The sequence below is a fragment of the Myotis lucifugus genome, unplaced genomic scaffold (genome assembly GCF_000147115.1).
Source record: "Myotis lucifugus unplaced genomic scaffold, Myoluc2.0 scaffold_1, whole genome shotgun sequence".
NCBI lineage: Eukaryota > Metazoa > Chordata > Mammalia > Chiroptera > Vespertilionidae > Myotis > Myotis lucifugus.
Genome location: NW_005871049.1, coordinates 14,551,309 through 14,563,865, shown reverse-complemented (window position 1 = coordinate 14,563,865; position 12,557 = coordinate 14,551,309). Strand labels below are relative to the sequence as shown.

At 42.3% G+C, this 12,557-nt stretch overlaps 1 pseudogene; it reads right to left on the bottom strand.

Annotated features, from left to right (window-relative positions):
• Window positions 1–8,396: 8,396 nt before the first annotated feature.
• Window positions 8,397–9,579, bottom strand: LOC102428000 (annotated as a pseudogene).
• Between the last annotated feature and the right edge of the window lie 2,978 nt (window positions 9,580–12,557).

The following is a 12,557-nucleotide window of genomic DNA, read 5'->3' as shown; positions in this document are numbered from 1 at the left end:
AAAGACCTGTACTCAGAAAACTACAACACATTGAAAAAAGAGATAGAGGACGAGAAAACAGATGGAAGAACATACCGTGTTCATGAATTGGTAGAATCAACATCATCAAAATGTCCATACTACCCAAGCAATCTACAAATTCAATGTACTCCCCATTAAAATACCAACGGCATACTTCACAGATCTAGAACGAACTCTCAAAAATTTCATCTGGAATAAAAAAGACCCGGAATAGCTGCAGCGATCCTGAGAAAGAACAACGTAGGTGGGATCTCAATACCAGATATCAAGATGTATTACAAAGCCACTGTTTTCAAAACTGCCTGGTACTGGCACAAGAACAGACATATAGACCAATGGAATAGAAAACCCAGAAATCGACATGAACCAATATGCTCAATTAATATTTGACAAAGGAGGCAAGAACATACAATGGAGTCAAGACAGTCTCTTCAATAAATGGTGCTGGGAAACTTGGTCAGACACATGCAAAAAAAAAAAAAAAAAGAAATGAAACTAGACCACCAACTTACACCATACACAAAAATAAACTCAAAATGGATAAAGGACTTAAATGTAAGATGGGAAACCATAGAAATATTAGAGGATCTTTCAATATTTCTATAGCAAGATCTCAGATATATGCCGAAGCAATATCTTCACCGACACAGCCCCTAGGGCAATGGAAACTAAAGGGAAAATAAACAAATGGGTCTACATCAAATAAAAACCTTCTGCACAACAAAAGAAACCATCAACAAATCAACAAGAAAACCCACTGCATGGGAGAACATATTTGCCAATGATATCTTTGATAAGGGTTTAATCTCCAACATTTACAGGGAACTCATGCAACTTAACAAAAGGACGACAAACAACCCAATCAAAAAATGGGCAACAGATCTAAATAGATACTTTTCGAAAGAAGACATAAGGCAGGCCGAGAGACATATGAAAACATGCTCAAAGTCACTAATCATCCGAGAAATGCAAATCAAAACAACAATGAGGTATCATCTCACACCTGTCAGAATGGCTATCATCAACAAAGCAACAAATCAACAAATGACAAATGCTGGCGAGGATGCGGAGAAAAAGGAACCCTCCTGCACTGCTGGTGGGAATGCAGACTGGTGCAGCCAGTGTGGAGAACAGTATGGAGTTTCCTCAAAAAACTAAAAATGGAACTGCCATTTAACCCAGTGATCCCACTTCTAGGAATATATCCCAAGAAACCAGAAACACCAATCAGAAAGGATATATGTACCCCTGTGTTCATAGCAGCACAATTTACAATAGCTAAGATTTGGAATCAGCCTAAGTGCCCATCAGCAGATGAGTGGATTAAAAAACTGTGGTACATCTACACAATGGAATACTATGCTGTGGTAAAAAAGAAGTTCTTACCATTTACAACAGCATGGATGGAACTGGAGAGCATTATGCTAAGTGAAATAAGCCAGTCAGTGAAAGAAAAATACCACATGATCTCACTCATTTATGGAATATAATGAACAACATAAACTGGTGAACAAAGACAGATCCAGAGACAGAGAAGCACTGATCAGACCGTCAAACCTCAGAGGGAAGGTAGGGGAGGGTAGGGGTAAGGGGGAGAGATCAACCAAAGGACTTATATGCAAGTATATAGGCCTAACCAATGGACACAGACAACAGAGGGGTGAGGGCATGATTGGGGGAGGATGGGGGGGGGGTAATGTGGGGATAAGGACACATATGTAATAACTTAATCAATAAAGAAATTAAAAAAAAAGAAAATATAACAGTGTTTTTAGCACTAGGCTAAAAAATAGAGCCCTATGCATAAAAAATGACAAATACAGACCAGTAGAATTTTAATTTGTAATGCTGATAAAGAGATATGATAATGGGGAGTTCTAGTTTCATGTAGTTTGAGGAAGAAGATAGTGAATATCCTTGCAGGATTCTGGGCTGGGAGTGTATGTGCATGCTAACTACACAATGGTTCTATATGTAGAACTGGCTATGAATAAAGATAGAAAGAGGGGTTGGGGTGGACTCATTTATTTGAACACTTAAGTTAGTTCCTACCAGGTATTAAGGATAAAGAAAATAAATTTTCTGGGGAAACATGACCACAGCCCAGAAAAAAAAAAGGTGGGGGGGAGGGTATCTCCAAGGAATAAAGTAGGGAAGGGCTCAAACTAAAAGAGCTAAAAAATGTTGTTAAAAATAATATCTAAAACTTACTATCCTTGAAGCATGATTCATTTTGGTGTCACATGGACAGAAATCACAAAACTATAGCATCAACAAACTTTACCTGGGTGACTATCAACAACATAGTATTACAAAAATGATGAATAATGATGCATAACCACATCCTTGAGACTAACCTAATCAGCATTTTCTAATGTTACTTAACCACAAAATGATTTATTATAAAATGTTGATGAAATACCAACCTAGAGGATATTATTACGCACACTTGATTAAAAAGGGGAGAGCAAAAATAAGTGCTTAAGGAAAATATCAAAATTGAATCAGGTTTGAGAATAAATATTTCATAAAATCACAAATAAATTCAATAGGAAAATATTTGTATTTTAGAGATAATCAGATATTTAGAAGTGAGTGTTATAAAGTTTATAACTTAGTTTAAAATATTTCCACAGAAATAATACATTTATGAAGCACATAAATCCAATTGTGGACATGTTTGTTGAATCATTCAAATCCAAAGGGTAGTACATGAAGCAGCAAGGTGGAGCAGAGCTATGGAGCCTGCAGTGTAGTGGTGCGAGCTAAATCTGCCTGCAAAATTAGCTGCCATTTCAAGCCATAACGTGCAATATTATGAGCTGAATTGTGTCCCCTCCTAAAATTCATATGTATACCTCAGAATGAAACTGTATTTGGATCCAAGGCCTTTGCAGAGGTGATTATGGCAAAATGAGATATTTTGAGCCCTAATCCAATATGACCATAATCCAATATGAGCTCATAATCCAACATGAGAAGAGAAGATTAGAACATACATGTACACAAGTGCACACTCACACAGAGGAAAGACGATGTGAAGACACAGCAAGAAGGCTGCCTACAAGGAAGGCTGGAGGCCTCTGAAGAAACCGAACATGTGGACACCTTTATTTTGGACTTCTGGCTTCCAGATTATGAGGAATAAATTCCTGTTGTGTAAGTCACCCAGCCTGTGGTATTTTGTTACTGCAGCCCCAGCAAACAAATACAGATGTCCTCCCAAATATAATGACATCAGAAAGCTGTAAGCAAAGGTCCTTGAGATGCTGTCTAATCTATCCACCATCCTTTAGGCAAATCCATGTCTAAGCCTTCCAGTATAAGGATAAAGAGAGTGTCTGGGAAGAAAGTCTGCTGTCCATGGGAGATGACAGTGGTTAGGGAGGGCGCACTGAAAATAGAATTCTGAAATCTAAATTCTAAATTCTTTACCATCAGCCAGTTTTGGCCATCTATTTCAGAACAGTAGTCATCAGTCCTTGGTTGAGAAATGAAAAGGAAAAAAATTGTAAGGCTTGGCTACACAGCACACTCTGCATTAATATTAGTTAACTTTAATCAGTAAATACACATGAAAAGCTAGAAGTCTCTTTCATTGTCTCTTTAACTCAGAATTCAGATAAGGTAATGAAAAATACTTTTTGTATTTTAAAAAAAAGGTTTTCCTTCACACTTTACCTTACTTGCAAGCTTCCTTGTTCACCTCTATATAAAAATACAAGTAGAACTGTTTCCCAATAAAATTCCTTTTCCAAAGTTACCAAGAAGTCTTGAAAAAAAGCTTACTATAGCACATGCTAACTATAGGTGCTATTGATATCTCTTCCACAAATTACAAAAGCAAATTTAGCAAAAGATTTATACTTACTACTTAGCAATGTTTCTGCAGATCTTTTTGTACTGTTTCTAATTTCTTAGTTATTTTTCATGTAAAGCAGAAGAGTTTGCCTAAAGGCTCAGCTTGACATCCTTAGAACAATATCCCCCTTATGGGCCATCTCCATGACTGTCCCCAGTCTTCATTTCCTTTCACCTCTCTTGACCACCCATTCATTCTTGAAACTCTCTTCTTTCTCCACATCTTAGACACTGCCCTTCCCTGGTTCTTTCTTATAGATGCTTTATTCTGGAAAGCTTCTAGCTCAGCAATTTTCAACTGGTGTGCCATGGTGGGCACATCTATGTGCCACAAGAATGTTTAAAACATGCAATACCTGACTATTTAGTCAGGAGCACTGACCTCTTTTCCCTTAGATTATCAAATTTAAAAAAAGACAACAGCCAACATAACAATAGCTGTCCATTGGAAATGAATCAAAATTATACCTATTTTTTGCCAGATGAGCAAAAAATATATCTTTTAGTGTGCCAGAATTTTGGCAATTAGTTTATGTGTGCCATGAAATGAAAAGGTTAAAAATTGCTCTTCTAGTTGGTTATCCTAACTGAATGCTTAGTACAAGGATTATCCTGGTTTCTTTGACCTTTTCTTTTCCACATTTGGTCCCCAATGAAATGTATCCAATTCGTGGCTTCAGTCACTGATTAGTACATACTCATATTTCAACCCGAAGCCCTGACCCAGACCCCGGCTTATAGTTCCATATGCACATAGATTACAGTTACATCCCACTTGAATGTTTTCAAACTGTTTAACAATTGAATTCCTCTTCCCATATAAGCCTCTCTTGCCCCTCAAATCTGGCTTCCCTTTCCAGGTACCCTGATGGATTCACGGTCAGTCTTCCTCACCTGCCACTTTGCTCACATATAGTGTATAGCTCCTTTGGTGCACCAACACTGGAGTTCAGGAGCTTTGACAGAGACTGTAGGATCCACAAAGTCAAAATATTTACTAGCTAGACCTGCACAAAAATTAAGTATAAATATAAGAACAATACAATTGTAATAAAAATTCCAACTGGCCCGGCCAGTGTGGCTCTGTGGTTGAGCATTGACCCATGAACCAGGAGGTCCGGGTTCAATTACCAGTCAGCACACATGCCCGGGGTTTCAGGCTTGATCCTTTTCAGGAGGCAGCTGATTGATGATTCTCTCTCATCATTGATGTTTCTATCTCTCTCTCCCTCTCCCTTCCTCTCTCTGAAATCAATGAAAACATATTTAAAAAAATTTTCCAACTGAACTGCTCCAAAATTTATTGTTAAAACTAATGCACGAAAATACTTAAGGCCATTTTTAAAAAGAAAAAAATGATGTGAGATTTTAATTAATAGATAATTCAATATCATAATGACAGTATTCAATCAAATATGTGGGTAAAATTCAGTATGGTAAGTCAGTTTTCTAATAATAATACATTATTCAATGTATGATGTTGAGACAACTGGTTATATTAAAGAAAAATATAAAATTGAATGCAAAAAACTTCATACTGGCTTCTGATATTGACATGATTCACTATATTAAGAGAATAAAAAGCAGTTGTGTCAATAAGAACCAAGTGTTCACTTTCGATGAAGCAACTGTACCAGCTATTTCTGCTATATAGTGACCTTGGAGAAGATGGACTGTCTTAGTGTGTTGCTATGAACAAAAATAACGAAGATGAGAAAGGACCCAGATTTTTATCAGGGCTTAGCAAGCAAAGCATAACCCAAATTTCAGCCTCCCCACTTTCCTGTCCCCCAAGGCTCTGTTTGGCCAGGACACTGTGGAGTGTGCATAATGGCAGCCCTGAGAGCGAGCAGTATTCAGGCCGGCATTCTGGAAGGCAACTTGGCATATCACGTGACCCTATTGTTTCTTTCAGAGTTTCCAGTTATAGAAATGTATCTCAGGGAGTTGATAGGAAAAGTAGGAGAAAATTTTTTAAAAAGCAAATTGTTTACCATTTAGGTGTGGGCTAATAAATTATGTACATTTATAAAATAACCAAACTTCTTTAAAATGTTTTAGCTCACATAATGGCTTAAAAAGGAGCCTGCTATTGGTGTTATAATTTATATTTCTTCCAATACTAGTCATATTAAGCATTTATGTCTTAATGTTTATTAGCAGTTTGTACTTCTTTGATCTGTGTCCTCAGAATATTTTCTTTCTCTTTTTTTCCCCCTTTAGTTTTGTCATTTATTGTATATGTTTTAAACTTCTTTTCTACTGAGGAAATTTTATAATCAGAGGCTCTGGTTAACCAGTTTCACCTGCGGGTACACCTGGTTAAGAACAGCGTGCTCTAGGTATTTAAAATGGTTGCTTTTTCTCCTCACCACGCCGCCGACAGCAGGAGAGGATTTTCCTGGAAGGTTTACTGCTCGACTTTCCTCAAGTCCTGAAGGTAAATCTCAAAAAATTGTGGGAGGCCTCCTGTGGCTGGGGACCCTGATTTTTTTTTATCTCAGAGCTGTCCACACTGAGCCTCCAGCAACTGATGAATTAGTGTCTGGTTTCCTCCTCCAGCACGGATTCCTGCGTGGTTTCTGCTCCGGGGACTCCTCTCAGGTACGCTGCGCCGTCTTTCCAGTCCTGGGGCAGTGGCTTCCCCTGTCTTTCGTCCTTCCCCAGGGCCCAGGAACATTCGTTGTTTTTCAATGTGTTCAGCTTTTTTACTTATTGGACAGATGGGTGGTGACTTCTAAACTCCTTTCTTGCAGAACTAGAAGTCGGACCATTTACTTGAAAGGGCAGTAACTGGGCATGTGTGTCTACAGCCTTATTGGTGATCGCACCCTCTGTTCACACAGCATGGCACAGAGGCTCTGAACCAGCAGAAACAGTTGCTCCTTGTGACAGCCTCTCCCCAGTTCCACAGTCACTGCCAGGAGGCCTGGGGCTGAAGAACCAGTCATCGCTAACTCGGGAGTCTCACTGGTGGTTCCTGTCTTCAGAGGAAGCAAAAACCTGAAGGGCTTCTATAGGACACGCAGGGACCCTGTGACAGAGTCCCTCTGACCTCTCTGAGGTGTGAGGGCTCTGAGCAGCACAGGTGGGCTTCTCAGCAGGAGGGAGGGTGGTAGCTGTCAGGAGCTTGTAGCTCCCGTGGCCTGCGTCTATTCTCTTAAAGACGATTTTGATGGGCTGGTGTGGAACCTGGGGAATTGGTGGGAGCTGGGGCACATTGCAGGGCTGCACAGTCTTACAGGGAGGGCACTGGTCCAGACGCTGCACTCCTGGTCTCTGCATGTTCTTCTGCAGGGACAGGCAGGTGCTGAATCTGGGGTTTGTGTTTGTTTGTTTGTTTGTTTGTTTTTGAGGCACTCCTGGCAGATCTGGAAGGATGTCTGGTCTCTTGACGCTGAGATTGGAATCCTGGCCCACACACTGTGCAGCAGGAGGTTGGAGGCTTGTATGAGTTCCCATCAGGGAACCTGGCTTGTTCCTGAGGGATGAGCATGAGGCAGCATGGGATGCTGGAGGCAAAATGGGGCCTGTTCTTCCTCTGGAGGACACTGTGGGTGGGATTCTGGACAAAGCGTGCTGCTGGGTGAAGAGTGTCTGCTCCAGGCCTTCCCTGCCCACTATTAGTCAAGGAGGTGAGCAGGTGCTTCCCTCAGTGTTTTGATTGGAGGTGCTAAGAATGTCACGTCAGGTTTTCTGACAGGTCACTCAGTGGTGACATCTGGGTCTTGCACATACTTTCCCTTGCTTGTGGGGATGGGCATCGGCAGGGTTGGATGTCTCACAAAGCCACAGAGTTCTGTCTCATCCTCCCAGTTTTCCTGAGGCTCTTTTAGTCTCTCTTGCTCTGAGCCGGTCTCTGTTCTTCATTGAGCCTTGATTTCTGTTCAATATCCCTAGCAGTCATGTAAGGACGACATGGGTTCTGTGGATCCTGGGTAGCCAATGGTTTCTGGTTCTCCATCTTATTGGATCCTTGGGGCTAGGGGGAGGGGGGGCTCAGCCCTATACCAATGCTTCATGGGACACCTGAGGCTGCTTTCCTTGTGCCCAAAGCTCCCACAGATCTTGCATTTCAACTGGGGGAGAACAGGCCCTGGGATTCTCCCCCTCTGGTGGGGGAGCCTTGTGTGCCACTGGGGCCCTCTGTGGCTGCTTCCCTTTCTGGGCCATCCAGCATCTTCAGGGCCCTCGCTATGGGTAAGGATCTGCCACACCAACTATGAGATTCAGATCTTTCTGTCTCAGCTATGGACTTGGGAATCTCCTGAAAAAAAAAATAAGAGAACCATTTCAATATCACACAGAGAAACCTCCTCCTCCCCATTGTATTTTGAATGTGTTCTATATTTTGCCTACATTCTGTAAACATATTTCTACCAGAAATTGAATTCTTGATTGATAATGTTTTTTTCCTCCCTGAGCATGGCCTACAGAAAACATTTAGAGATGTCAGATGTCAGGTAATTGTCACTCTTTTGAAAGCAATGTTTTCTCTTTTTTTTTAGATTGTAATATATTCTCTGGAAAACATTCAGCAGTACGAAAGCCCTCCCTGGCCCTCCCGCCCTCTCACGGGTCCACAACTGGTGGAACGGTCCAGAAATCCTTGAGCTCTGGAAAGGTCCCTGGTCAGTCCTTGGGGAACACAGGTGGCTATTTTGGAAGAACCGGCTCAAGTATGGTTCTTGACGTCTGGGGAATCCTTTCGGGGAGGATCACTTCAAACTCAATAACGAGGTCCCCGCGTTTCTCCGGTGTTTTGGGGAGAGGGAGGCCTTCTCCAGGAACTTTTCGCCGCATACCAGGCCTGATGACATCTTTGAACACGATGGGTATGGTCCTGCCGTCCAGAGTGGGGACATTCACAGTACAGCCACACAGAGCCTCCCGAAGGGTGACCCTGGCTGGGTAAATGACATCAGAGCCCTCTCTCTTAAAGATATTGTGTGGCTTGTCCTTTAAAACCAAGACGATGTCGGCTGGAACGTTGTTAGAGGTCTGGTCTCCTCCTTGGGGAAGGGGATTTTGGTCCCTTCTTTCCACCCCTGTTCCACTTCAATGGACAAGATTTTGTCTTCGCTGTGAATGCTCTTCCCATCCGGGTTCAGCCTTTTATGGGAGATCTTCATCTTCTTGGTACAGCAGCTGTAAGATCTCTTCAAGGGAGACCCTAAGGTCATGGGTGACAGGGGGGTCCTGCTTCTTTCGGGTGGGCTCTTGGGCAGGGCGGGAGCGGACACAGTTCATGTTGGTGAAGCCACCCATGCCCATGGGGAAGCCAGAGAATGGGTCATCAATGTCCACGCCTTCTTCCCCGTTCCGCTGTCCAAAAAAGGCGTCAAAGGGATTTTGGCCACCGAAGAACTCAGCAAACATGGCCTGAGGGTCTCCATGGAATGTGTAGCTAAAGGAGGTGCCGTTAGCACCGCCGCTGCTTCCACCACTGGGGCCACCGCCCTTGGCCTTCCTCTCCGCAGCGGTCGAAGCTCTCGAGCTTGTGCGGGTCGCTGAGCACGGCGGAGGCTCGGCGATCTCCTTGAACTTCTCCTCCTCGTTCTTGTCCGGGTGGCAGCGCAGCGCCTGGCGGCGGTGGGCCCACTGACCTCCTCGTCGACGCGCCGCGGGCCAGGCCCAGCATCTGGTAATAGTCTTTTCCCATGGCCCCGCCTGCGGCTGCCGCCCAGCTGTCGGTGTCCCCCCAAAGCAATGTTTTCTTTCTGGTTACTTGGAAGGCCTTTTGGTCATAGCTGTCCTGTGATTTCACCAGGATACATTAATGTTTTATTTACTCTGGTTCAGATTTATTGGGATATTAAATGTTAATGGGAGTTCCTCGCCAACTATAAAGTGTTCTCAGGTGTTCCTTTTTAAAATGTGCCTCTGCCATGCTTTCTCTATCCTCACATTATGGGATTTTGAATGGATATGTTTAAAATTTCATTTTACCTTTCATTGTACTTAAATTCACTTTCATGGTGGTACTTCTTTGTTTTCTATGCTATATTTATGCTAATTTCTTCAGTTATATTTCAATGAATAATTTTTTTTGTCCATGTCTAGGCTGTTCTTTTACACATATATCAGTATTTTGCTTTCAAGTATGCAGTTTCATTTCTAGAAGTATGGTTTTATTGTGCTACTTTCAAGTTTGCTGTTTACTAACTTTTTAAAGCTGATTTTATCTGAAAATAAAATAATTCTTATTTTATACTATGTCTGATCATCCAAATATCTAAAGTTTTTGTGAGTTTGAATTTTTTCTTTGTGGTTTCAGTTGACCTGTGTATGTGTGTATATGCATGATGAGTGACTTTAAGTAACTGGCTCATGTGATTTTTGGAGGCTAAGAAACTGCAGGGTATTACTTAAAGTTCAGAAATAGCAGAAGTAGATTTTTGTGTGTGTGTGTGTGTGCGCGCAACTAGTATGTGTGTGTAACTAGTATTGTTAAAAGTTGTTCTCTCATATCAACTTTGGGAAACAGTTTAAGTTTTGTTTGATTTTCAGAGGTATTAAGAAGTAGCCCAAATTAAGTTTGACTTGTATTGCAGAATAAGCTGAATTAAGTTTTGCTTATATGACTCAATTGGTTTTGTCTGTTCAGGGAATCTCAAGTCTGGTTTCTATTTGTTTGATTTTAACAATCTTCAGTTGTCAAGCTGGAGGCTAAGGAGATCTGATGGCGTAGTGCTGGTCTGAGTGCAAAGGTCTGAGAACCAGCAGAGCCATTGATGTAGTTCCAGTCGGAAAGCCAGCAAGTTTGAAACCTAAGGAGAGCGGATGTTTCCGCTTGAGCCCCGCGGCAGGAAAAGGCCAGCTTCCCAGATCAGGCTCCGGCAGGAGGAATTGCCCCTTACTGTACGAGGGTCATTGTTTTTATGGAATCAGGCCTTCAACTGATTGTGGGAGTGTCACATGCATTAGGGTGGGGATTTTAAAAATATAAATATTTTTATTGATTTCAGAGAGGAAGGTAGAGGGAGAGAGAGATAGAAACATCAGTGATGAGAGAGAATCATCGATTGGCTGCCTCCTGCCTGCCCCCTACTGGGGATCAAGCCCACAACCCAGGCATGTGCCCTTGGTCAAAATCAAACCCGGGACCCTTCAGTCCGCAGGCCAACACTCTACTCACTGAGCCAAAACTAGGGCAGGGTGGGGAATTTTTATCTCATTCAAAAACCACTCCCAGAATAATGTTTGGCCAAATATTTGGGCATTTTGTGGCCCAGTCAAGTTGACCCATAAAATTTACCATCACACATCTATATTTAATTCTTGTTAGCAATAGGTATGTATTTTCCTTGGAACTTGATCTGTGGAAGTTGGTTGAAAGCTGGGTTGAAGGTGAATTCATCCTGAAAGTATTTACATTAGCAATTTGCACATTTAGAACATAATTCTTAAGTTTTGGCGACTCGGATGGTATGAACTAGTTAAAAAGAAGAAAAAAAATCCTACATGTTGGATAGCTTGTGGTTTAAAATTCACGAGAGAAATTTTCTCCTCTCCATTGAGCTTGTAGTTTTGAGACTGACAGTTTAATTGTAGACTTGTTGGGATGGAGATTTCATAGTCCACCATTTTACCAAGACTTCCTCTTAGAGCAGTGGTTCTCAACCTTGGCTGCACATTAGAATCACCTGGGAATCTTTTTAAACTCCTGATTGAAATCCTGATTGAAATCAGGATTTTAAAAAGATTCCCAGGTGATTCTAATGTGCAGCCAAGGTTGAGAACCACTGTCTTAGAGGGATATAGTGAGGCTGAGTTAACTTTCCTGTCCCTGAACCCTGGAAGGTCAAGTTCACTGGGTTTTGGAAAATGCTCAGAAGCACAAGGGCAACTTCAGGTATTCCACGTCCCTCTCTGGGTCTCTACCTTGGCTCATTTGCTGTCCTGATTTCCTCACTGTATTGCCGTCTCATGCCAACATTCATAATGTTTTTTATAATTTTATTCCACACATTTTGTTATTTTCATGGGGATATTAGGTCTTACAATGCTAGAAATAAAACTATTCAATGATTACTTTTATATTTATCTTTAATCTATTCATTACCTAGGATGTTCTAACACAGGCAATATATTATAAGTTTACCCTGCAAACCAAAATGATAGACTGAAGATCTGAATTCATCCTTTAGTGATATTAATAATACTAAAAGTAAAAGAAAACTAAAAAAGAAACAACTCAAGTCATGAATCAGAAATTTTGCACATTCTTTTGAAGAGTCTGAGTTTTCCAATAAAGCAGATACGGTTAGTTTCATGTTATAGATAACTAGAGGCCCAGTGCACAAAAATTTGTGCACTGGGGGGGGGGGGGAGGAGGGTCCCCCAGCCCGGCCTGTGCCCTCTCGCAGTCTGGGACCCCTCGGGAGATAACGACCTGCTGGCTTAGGCCTGCTCCCGGGTGGCAGAGGGCAGGCCCAATCCCTAGGTGCAGCCCCTGGTCAGGCTCAGAGCAGGGCCGATTGGGGAGTTGGGGCGCCGCCCCGTCATGCACAGAGCAGGGCGGATGGGGAGGTTGCGATGCCACCCCTAGTCACGCTCAGGGTACAGCCGATTGGGGGGTTGGGCACCGCCCCCCTGTCACACTCAAGGCAGGGTCGATGGGGAGGTTGCGCGCCACCCCCTGTCACACACAAGAGGAGGGCCGATCAGGGGGT